An 11,736-nucleotide genomic window follows, 5' to 3' on the forward strand; every position below is an offset into this window, starting at 1 on the left:
ACTGCAGATTTAAAAAAATAAAATAATATTAGTGCTAGGATATCCAGAATTCTTGCTAGGAATTTCAGGAAACTCTGAGATTTAGAAAATATGAAAATCATAGGAAAAGAATGCCAATTTCTAGACAAAGTCTGATCATTTAAAAATAATCTAGTAATTGGCCATAAGAGATAAGAATAATGTTTAATTTCATTAATAAAGTCAAACAAAAATCACAGTATATCTGAACAAGTAAGGCTTAATGTCAATCACTCATTTACTTCTCCACCCCTTGAAAACATCAAGTATAGTTTGGGGAGCTACTGACTTCAAGCTCTTTGGGACAGTTTGCTGTCTAGTCTGTTCTTCTCCTCTCTGCTGGTCTCTTTTTTTTCCAGGTAGTCTGCTCTTCTCCTTTCTGCTAGTCTTTTTTTTTTCCAGGCTGCCCTGTGAAGATTTCTACACCATTAGATTTCCTTTCCTGTGTTCCCAAAGGATGAGCACATTTGTAGTCAGTCCTGGAAACCTGATCTTTATCCTGAATCTCTGCTCAGAAGCCCCCAGAGATGGATTATGTTGATACCTTATTTTATTAAGAGAACTGTAATACATGAAATAGCAATGCTTGCTTTGGTGAATTTCATCAGTGCTTCTTAATCTGAACCTTGCAGAGCATGACTTTTTTGGCTATTTGATTTCTTTTATTCTTTGGTCAGGATCTAGGACCTTAAAATTCACCATCTTATTCAGTTGTTTGTCTAGACTAGAGGTATCAATGATGACAACACTTCTATCTGCAAAAGCTGACCAGAGTTTCTTCTATCTGCCAAAGCTGACCAGAAGCTGACCACTTCTATCTGCCAAAACTGGAAGAAAACTCTACCCTGTCAGCCTTAGTTGGATGCCTAGGAAACTTTTCTTCATATACACACATATACACATATTTCAAGAGGTTGGTTAGGTGTTGCCTGTGAAAATCCCACTCTTCAAAATGGTACAGAAAGTTTCATATGAAATGTCTAGATTTAATGAAAGCTAAGAATATAAAATAATAGGTATTTTTATAAGTAATCTCATCAGTGGCTTATGGCTCCAACTTCATAATTTTACAGTTACATTAGCTCTCCTCCATCTTCCCTTTCCTTTCCTTCTATCACATGTGATTTAGCTGATCTTCATGCTTAGAGGATACATGTGATGTCAATAGAAGACTTTAAAGGAGTATACTAGGAACTATTTTCTCCTGATGAATGTTCACTACCAGAATCAAGGCTGGTAGTTCTTATGCTGGGGGTCAGGAGCTGGGAACTCAGGACGGAGGAAATAGTCACAGGGGCTGTCACTAGCAACTTCAGAATGCAAGAATAGCAAAGAAGACAATGTGGCTGAAGTTCAACAGGGTAGAGAGTCCCCAGAAGTGAGATCAGAGAGGTGAATGAGATGGTGAGGTAGAGGGTGGATTTTGTAGGGCCGGGAAGGCTTTGAAGGGCCTTTACTTTGGAAGAAATGGAATGTTATTGGAAAGTTTAAGCAGAAGAATATCAGGTTTTTACAGTATCACTCTGGCTGCTCTTTTGAAGATAGACTATTTGGAGAAAGAGTGAAATGGGAAGGCCACAGTGAGGCTACTGCTGCAAGCCACGCCATAGATGATGGTTGCTTGGACGAGAAAGGTGGTAATGAAAGAAGTGAGAATTGATTGGATTCTAAATATATTTTCAAGATGAAACCAATAAAATACACAGATCATTTGAATGTTAGGAAATAAGAGAAAGATAGGAGTCAGGGTGACTACAAGATCATGGCCTGAACAACTGAAAATATGGAGTTGCCATTTACTGAGATGGATATGTCTTTAGGTACACCAGATTGGTGGAGGAAAATCAAGGGTTCAGTGTAAGAAATATCAAATTTGAGAAGTCTGTTACAAATACAAATGGAAAGTTGATAGGAGAGGTCAAGAAACGAACTTCTAAGTTTTAAAAATTTATGCCAATAATTGAGTTCACACAAACTAAGTATCCCAGGATAAACTGATAGCTTGATGATAATCTTGGATCCTTCATATAAAAATGCTATGGCAGATATTCTATTTTTTGGGTGTTATTTTTATTGAGTAATAATTATGAACATTCCTAAAAGATCCCCAAAAGAAAGCATAGCAGAGAAGTTTGAAGATAAAAATCTTTTACCCTTGTTCCCAAAATTGACACCACTGAGCCTCAAAAGCCCGAGGGCCCTTACTATCAGATCATCCATTGTTATAATAAAGCATGTCATGTCAAATTTAGCAGGCATTTTCACAAAGCATATTTTACACTTGACTTGCCCGTAAGCATTTAGATATTTATTTCTCCCTGAAGCCACCTGTAAAGTTAGATTAGATAATTCTTAAGAGTTTGATTTTGCTCAGGTGTGCTGACAAGCACAAACAATAAATTCTTGGGAAATATCCAGAATTTAGCTGCCCTTTGTCTGTGCAAGTTGAATGAACCAAAAAAAAAAAAAAAGTAATAATAAGTAAATAAAAGACAATTTAATTTATTCATTTATCTCTTTACTGAAATTTTTGTAGCCAGTTTATGTGATTTGGGGTTGTCCTTATTAATTATCTCTCTAATCTAAGGCAAATCCGTAGTGGAGACTACATAGATAAAGTATTGCCAAATTGCCCTCTGGTGGGAAACGTTCCTCTGTCTATCAAGACAGACTCTCTATGCAGTATGCATTAAAAGATGGATGTTGGAAAAAGGAAAACAAGAACAGTGTGCAGAGATAAGTGGTTTGTTCAATTTTTAGTAGCGCATTTTGCTTTAAGTCCATCCAAATAAGGTTAAAAGGGGAAGAAAAAAAAAACAGTCTCAGTCAAGGCCAAGGTGACTTTGGCTTCTTTTTATTTATGTTTTTAATGACTAATCATTTGTTAAATGTATCCATTGACTGTCAAAAATTCCACTCTTTCTATTCATTTATAATCGGAGGAAACTTCTGGGAGATTTTTAAAGTTTTCCTTTATCCAGTAATGGGATGAGCCATGGGCTACACAATGCTTACATAACCTTTGAAGTCAAAAAATAAAAATAAAAATGAAGTCAAATGGCAGTTTTACGAGATCTGCAGTGTGAGTTTCAGGATGCTTCAATTCCATGACTGAAATTGCCGTTTATTTTCGGCACTGACTCTGTGGAAGATTTGTTTTATTTTTGGCATATGACACATAATCAAAGGAGTTTGAATGTGTTTCTTTTTAAGCCACTTCAAACTTCTTTGTGGATCCAGGATCAGCCAATCAACAATCAAGTACATGAAGGAAAAAGTTGAATTTTATGGTATAACTTATCCCATAATACCAAAAAAATCTTAATTATCATTAAGTACATACAAATAAGCCTATTTTCCACATGCTTGAAAGGGGAAAAATCCAATCTTGGGAAGTGGGGCAGTGACAAATAAACGTAGATCAGTTCACTCACTCAAATACAGATAAGGAATATCCTTGTACCCATACAGCTATACCACATTTCTCTAATGGACATGTACTGGTTCCTTTCTGTGGATGCCAAGCATCCTTGTTCCTCCCCTTCCTTTGGGACTTCTTCCTCCTCCCCTCTTTCTCTCCCCAATCCTACCTGTGGTTCCCATGGAAACCATCAAGTTCTTGCAAGGCATTACTATAGATTAGTCCAGGGGTGGGCACCTCCCCCAGCTAAGTCATGCAAAGCTTTTCCATAAGCAGCTTTAACCACCACGTAAAGAAGAGATTCAGTACCTCTCTGGTACATAGAAACCACAAAATGGGAAATGGTATCAGTGGTAAGTCTGTAGTGAAAGAGAATGAAGCCAACTCCCTGAGAAGAGCAAAGGTGAGTCATGGGTAGGAGAAGAGGAAAGGAGAGAGAGGGAGGGAGGGAGGGAGAGGGACAGAGAGAGAGAGAGAGAGAGATATCAAGGTTTCCTGCTGACTTAAGGCCCAGATGCATTCATAACTTTTCTGCTTCTTCAATCTTTAGTTTTCATAAAGCAATAAATTGCCTTCCCTGCCTCGGTTGCCTGACTTAGTTGAAGTGGATTTTCTGTTAGTTGCCACCAAAAATAAACAAACAAACAAACAAACAAACAAGAAAAGACCTTCCCAGCCCTCCAAATAAATAAATAAATAAATAAATAAATAAATAAAACAAAAACAACAATTAAAACTACCATAATTTACGTATAGCTGTGCATGATTTAGATTCAGTAATTATAACTCTACGCAAGACTTCTGAAAGGCAAATTGACTTCAGCTCCCAGGAGTCCCTGAGATTTAAGTATAGAAGTCACAAAATCAGGATGAGCTTAGAGCAATCCAAAAAGTTGACAAAAGCTGGTGTTCTCCTGTTCAAGGGTACACAGTAACACACCCATGTAGAGGAACAGAGGTGAACAATTCAGCTGTAGACTCTTCTTTCAAAGTAAGTTTATATTTGGCTCATGCAGAGAATAAATGAACTAAAATTGATATTCTCTACAGCTCTGAAGCAATCAGCCTTCTAGGTTGCTCCTAAACTAAAAAGAGAATAAAATCTCTTCTGGAAGAGGTGAAGGGCAAGGATGAACTAGTCCAGTGTGGAAAAGCTATAGACATTATGAGTCCAACCCTCTGCCTGACCCAAGCTATCCTCTTTTTATATGACTTGACTTGAAAAATGTGCAGCTCCAAAGTGGAGAGGAATTTTCTCCAATTATCAATCTGAGGAGAGTTCCTTGGGGGAGTTTACATACTCTTTATCTGCTTTGCAGAGGAAAACAAAAACATACTCTCGAAACCCTTCAAAATTCAAGTAAGAGCAAGGATGAAGTGGGGAAGCAAATTCTGGCTACAAACCACCAAACCCATAATTTTACACTCTACAAGCATCTAAATACACGAAATCATGCAGTATAAACACTGTTGATAAAGGGCTACCACACAGTGTTTAATACCCCTACAGGGAAATAAAAAGACAGCATAAATATGTTTTGTTTTGTTTTGTTGTTTTCACAAAAGACACATTCTCTATAGTTTCAGAAAAATTATTATTTTTAAAGAAACTAAGTGATGTTTCTCTTATTTCCCATTTAAAGTAAGTATCGTAAACAAGAGCATGGATTTAGGGGGCTAAAGATGTTTATGAATCAAGAGTGTCCATAATTCCCAGTAAAGAGCTTAGTCTGTGTAACTTTCTTTATAAAGCTTTAAGGTAGGAAGCAATCAGTATCAACAGCGTGTACTTACTCGATATAAAGAAAGCTGTGTCCAACACTAATCTGGCAGGTAGGTTTGCCTGCAGAGTTCTCTTTTCATTTATTCAAGCCCATAAAGCATATTTTCATTCATCAGACACTATGGTGACAATTCTTGGTTCAGAAAGATGGTCAGTCAAAAGTAGTGACTTTCGGGGCGCCTGGGTGGCGCAGTCGGTTAAGCGTCCGACTTCAGCCAGGTCACGATCTCGCGGTCCGTGAGTTTGAGCCCCGCGTCAGGCTCTGGGCTGATGGCTCGGAGCCTGGAGCCTGTTTCCGATTCTGTGTCTCCCTCTCTCTCTGCCCCTCCCCCGTTCATGCTCTGTCTCTCTCTGTCCCAAAAATAAATAAAAAACGTTGAAAAAAAAATTAAAAAAAAAAAAAAGTAGTGACTTTCCTGTTAGAGACTAGTAATCTCTGGCATTTCTTTTTTTTTTTTTTTTAATTTTTTTTTTTAATGTTTATTTATTTTTGAGACAGAGAGAGACAGAGCATGAACGGGGGAGGGGCAGAGAGAGAGGGAGACACAGAATTGGAAGCAGGCTCCAGGCTCTGAGCCATCAGCCCAGAGCCCGACTCGGGGCTCGAACTCACGGACTGTGAGATCGTGACCTGAGCCGAAGTCGGACGCTTAACCGACTGAGCCACCCAGGCGCCCCTCTGGCATTTCTAACAGCAGTACTTGCAATAGCAGCTCTGGAGACTCAGACGACGGAGACTCTGGTAGTGTGCCTCTCAGAAACTCATGGCTTCTGGCCGGCATTACCCACCCCAGGAACTTCACCGTACTTGTAATGTGCTTTAGCTCTTTCTTTGCCACTACTGTCTGCCATTCCTTCCCCCACCTCTCAAGTTCATCTTTCTCCCTTTAGTCTTCCATGTCCTTATGGTTGCTCCTTTTCTCCCTTCTTTGTGTCTTTTAGCTTCTTTTCCCATTTCCAACTGCTCATTCCCTCTGCAAATGTACCTCATTTTCAGTCTTTTTAAGAGAGATCTTCTGGTTCAGCTAATTGGTATTAACCTTAGTGGGGAGGGCTTTTACACTAGCCCACCTCACTGGTTATCTGCCAAGTACAGATCACCTCTTTCTGATTTAGAAACACTCTTGGTCTAAGTAGTGATGCCTTGGGTGGCAGGGTCATGTTGTCAATTTTCTTTTTCTTTCTTTCTTTATTTTGTTTGTTCTTCTCTTCCTTCCTTCTTTCCTTTTTTTTTTTTTTTTTTTTTTTTTTTTTTGAGAAAGAGAAAATACACACGAGTGAGGGAGAGGGGCAAAGGGAGAGAGCAAGAATCTTAAGTAGGCTCTGTACTCAGCATGGAACCTGACACAGGGCTCGATCCCATGACACTAAGGTCAGGACCTGAGTTGAAACCAAGAATGGGACACTCAACCAACTGAGCCACCCAGGCACCCCAATGTGGTCAATTTTCTTAAGGGATTTGTGGCATAGGCTCACTTAGAGCCACATAAGCTCATACTGCGTTGTCAATCCCTCCACCACAGCTGCTATGGGAATTATGTAAAAACACACAGGAATTTCATAGCATCTGAAGTCTCAGGAAGTAGAAGAAGAAAGTGTAAAAAGCTACAATAGCTAGGGAAGGGCAACACTTACAGGTCTAGTCGTTCCAATCTTTAAAAAAAGAAGAAGGGGGCGCCTGGGTGGCTTAGTCGGTTAAGCGTCCGACTTCAGCTCAGGTCACGATCTCGCGGTCCGTGAGTTCGAGCCCTGCGTCGGGCTCTGGGCTGATGGCTCAGAGCCTGGAGCCTGCTTCCGATTCTGTGTCTCCCTCTCTCTCTGCCCTTCCCCCGTTCATGCTCTGTCTCTCTCTGTCTCAAAAATAAATAAACGTTAAAAAAAAAAAAATTTAAAAAAAAAAAAAGAAGAAAAATTCCTGATTCCCCATCCTCCATGCTTTCCAACTACTGCCCTATTTCCCTTCCACAGCCTTGTAAGAATCACCTGCACTCATGTGTCTTTTAGCCTACTTTTTATTTATTCTTCAACTTATCCAGTTTGCCTTTCATTCCCATCCCCATTCAACCACAGTTATTCTTGCTACAGTCACTAGCTCCCTCCATACTGTTACATGCAACGAACACTTTGAGTTCTCTTATTACATGATTACTTTAAGAAAAAACTATCCCAAATTTGGAAGTAGATAAAAGAGATTATGAGGCCTATCTTATTTCTACATACAGGGACCAAGAAGTTTCTGGGAAAGAACTCATCACCAAGAAAATGAAAATAATGTAGAGAAACTAATGAACTGATATTGGAAGGGAGAGAAGAGTCTGAACACAATTTGTCACCTAGGTTATGCCCTGGCCCATTTCCTAGAGACTCATGATTGAGTTTGTGGAGGATACAATTTTAATTGAAAGAACAAGTAAAAGTAAAAAAAAAAAAAAAAAAAAAAGCCGTTTTCCCTTAGATTTCTCTGGGGTGTGAAGAGTGCAAAGAACCAGGCTCATGAGCACCAGGAATGGTACTGATGGCAGGGACATCATCACTGGTGATGAAAGTAGCAGCACTAGGTAAGCAGAGTTTGCTGCAGCTGTCACTGGATGCCATGCCCTGGATATTGAGCAGAGTTACACTGGATGTAGACCTAGCAATGTCTTTCTCTGCAGGGGGAATTTCATTCTGGTAGGCGGTGTCAGCAGCAGAAGCAGCTACAGTGGTGTTTTTGGCGGGAGACACAGCTGCCACTCTTGGCAACAGCTACAGCCAGGGTCTTTACCACAGCATTCAAGACGAAAGAGGGATGGAATTCAGGCATGCCATGGCAATTGAGAGGCTTACTTCTCAGAGCACATGGGAGAATCCCTCTGGGAACTCCAAACTCTATTGGTGAAAAGTTTGAGGAAGGAACCCGTTCCTTCTAAACACAAAAGGATGAACCTTTAAAATTCTATTCAGCTACCGATGTTGATGTCCTATCCCTTGGCTGGAATGATTTGGGAAGCAAAGGTCACGTATATACCATACTCACCGGCACCTACACCTTCTTGGCTAGAATCACTCACTCGCATGTGTGAGAGGTAAAGGCCAAGAAATCTTCACTGCCAACATGTGCTACTTTGAGCTGCATTATGTGACACTGTTATTTCAATGACCAATGTCAAGCCCAGTATTTGTGACAGTACAAGGACTGACCTCTTTAGTAAGCATGAATAAAAATCTAAAACTTTCCCATACTAAACAAGCCATTCCAGTCTGAAGGCCTGCCATATGCGTGACGCCCTTCTGAGAAAAGCAGCTGCAAGGGGATTCCCTGGGCACAGAGACGCATGCTTTCTGCCAGGTGACCCTGCCCTGGTCACAGTTAACTGGCCCAGGGCCTGATGCCTGATACAAAGAATACTACAAAAGCTTTTCAGTAAAGATAGTGACAGGCTGAACTAATCAGATTCTCTTGGTGAGTTTGAATGCCAGATATCCAGAGAGCTTTGGCAGAGGAAAGTGGCACGGGATGAGGGAGACAGAGAAAGAAGGCAATGGAGAGATGCCATGTGCCAAGAGAAAGAAGATGCCCGGAAGCAGAGAGAGTAGTAGCAGAGAGGTTAGAAGTGGTTAAATGGTCTCAGAAAAAGTGAAAGCAATGCTAACTTGAGTCCTACTAGGAGGACACAGGAGAGTCGAAAGCATTGTATTCTGAATGCCATTTTAGATCTTGTTCTAGTTTCTTGAGGCCTGAATGGGCACCTGATATTTGTAAAAATGAAATAATTTATTAGTTGAATATAAATGAGTAAAACAATGGTAAAGTCAAGAGAGAAATCAAAGTATTTGAAAGGTAGATTATTCAATATGCAAATGAATTTGCAGAAAATGCACACCTTTGTTTGCTTCCTAGCTTTGCTTATGCAGCAAAATACTCATAGGCGGGACAGAAAACCCACACTTCAAGATGTGTCATATATACCAATGTAAAGCTCTTTTGTTACTTTTACTGTCATTCTTATTTCAGTGGACATCCTTATGTTTTATCATAAATTTCTCTGTTCCTTGTAACCCAAATGAGCTGAAAGATTCCTTATTTCACCAGGTATCTTTAAAACAAAAGCCCAAACCAGAGTAATATGAAGGTGGCTCTGTTCCTCGCAACCTAAAAGAACATAAGGTAAAGGAGAAAAGGGATGGGAATGGGTGATAAGTTTGGATTGTGACCTAGAAACTATGTGTATAGATATATTTGAATAAATTTTCTGAAATAATGAAGAGTAATCTGTGGGAAACACAAAATTAGTCTTTAACAGCCCACCTCCCCATTTGTAATTTAAAGTTTCTTCCCCTTTCTTACATCTCGGTTACTCTTTTCTCTCATGACAGCTTACACCATACGATTCCTATTAGGAGAGCAGCAGTCATCTTATGATCCAATAACACTTCACCTTCATGAGGTGCTGAAGGATCAAGACAGCATGCTCACGCCTTTCAGATATTCCCCTGGGTAAAACAAAGTGGAAAAATAGAATGAACCACCAACTGTGTCCGCAAATTCTAATTTACCATAAGGACAAATGTTAGACACTAAAGGTCAAAATACTTTCAGGTGATTCTTGCTGAAGCAAAATGCCTGTAGCATTTGATAGAGTTGCATTTAAAGATCACGCCTTTCGTTATTGTCATTTTGCTTTGCTGCCAAACATACTGTTTCTGTAAAGTTTAATTCAGTTCTTGACCGAATGATTCTATAGTGAAGAATAAACAAGTAAGATTCATCAGTAAAAACCTGAGGGGGGAATAAAGGAGTAATTAGTGGGCCCTTGGCCTGGTAAATACGCAATCCTATGATAAAGCTATAGTAATTAAAACTGTGTGGTTTTGATGTAGACCTCCAATCGGAGATATTTTTGCACAGTTACACTGCAATCATCCTACAAAAGTATAAAATAATTTTAGTTACCAAGGAAAGTGTGCCAAAGGTATTCTTGACCCTTCTTCTATCTCTAATCCTTATACCAATGATGAAGAACTTTCACTTTATTCAACACTATACTGTTGGGATTTTAGAAATTGCATATGCATTAATTTTACAGTCATAACAATTCAATAAAATATTTCAAAAACCTGTTGTAAGTTAGCCCCCAAGAATACATTTATCCTATCCTTTCTACCCATGATTATAAATGTCATATGATCCACATATATAATTGAAAGTATTGAGTAAATATTAGTGATTTATTTGACGTCTGAAAATTCACTTTTCCCACATCTACTGTCCCGTAGTATCTACTTTACATCCATTCAAATACATTTAGAATTATGAGGAAGTCTACAAAGACAGAGGTGTACGTATTTTAGATCTTCAAATATGTGCCATTAGTAAGTCAAATAACTATTAATTGAATGTAAATGAATAAGATCTTAGTAAAATCAGGACAGAAATCAAAATATTGAGAAGTAGACCATTTCATATACAAATGAATTCTCAAAAAAATGCACAGGCTTTTTGCTTACTTTGCTATGTGCCAAAGTATTCATGGGTAAAATATAGAAGATGTACCAATGTAAAACTTTTTTGTTATTTTCCTTCTTGGGTCATGAGGCAAGGCCATGTCATGGGTAATAGGAAGAGTGGGGTTTTTCCTTACCTAGATAAAATAGTCCTACTGTCAGTAATCCTGGGATGTGACTACTCTTGGAGCAGAAATGACTCATGGAGCCTAATGGGTTTCATTAGTGAATGTGGGAATGTGAGGGAGGAGGATATAACAATGAGGGTGGTCATCTATCTCTGGCCCATAAAAACAGACAAAGAGCAACGGGAGCATCTCAGTTCCATATTTTACATGGCGACTGTTGCTACAGCAAGAAAGATGATGTATTAGCTGAGATGCTCTAAGTAGCAAGTCAGGGTCAGCCATTGTGGAGTCCTCTGGCCTTAGGGGCTAGGTCTCAATTTTACAGCACCAGTGGATGGTAAGAACAGCAAGGAATGAACACAGACCTTGAGAGAACCCTGTTCTCTTCCTGGGATGGAGTCAAACATCAACAGGTCACATCAGAAAAAGGTTTGTTGTGTCCCAGGGCGGCTCAGGAATTAGGTGAGGACATCCGTTTCATACTGTACTCACGTATGAATCATACGTGCAGCAATTGCTTTTGAGGCCATAGAAAAGCATCCTCACTTCACAACAATCATATCAATGCAGTCACATCAAATTGACTGCCACAAAAGCACAATAGCAACATCTCATATCTTGGCAGAAAAATGAAACAGAGAATGTGAAGTTTTCTTTTATTTTGTTTTTGCCACGTAATTCTTTATTCAAACAAAATCTTGCACACAAGCCCAAATTCCTGGGCCAAGATAAAAGCTGGTCTAGTAAAAGAAGGATTGAGAGCTCTCATAACAGATGGATGGGTTCTCTTCCTATCCAGTGCACACCCTCCATCTTAAATCACATTGTGAAGGATCTAAAGAGCCCTCCGAACTCTGAGTCAATACGAAATAAATCACTGGAAATGAGCCTGGAAACATGCC

Source organism: Panthera pardus, unplaced genomic scaffold (assembly GCF_024362965.1).
Source record: "Panthera pardus isolate Hobbes unplaced genomic scaffold, ASM2436296v1 HiC_scaffold_2, whole genome shotgun sequence".
Taxonomy (NCBI): Eukaryota; Metazoa; Chordata; class Mammalia; order Carnivora; family Felidae; genus Panthera; species Panthera pardus.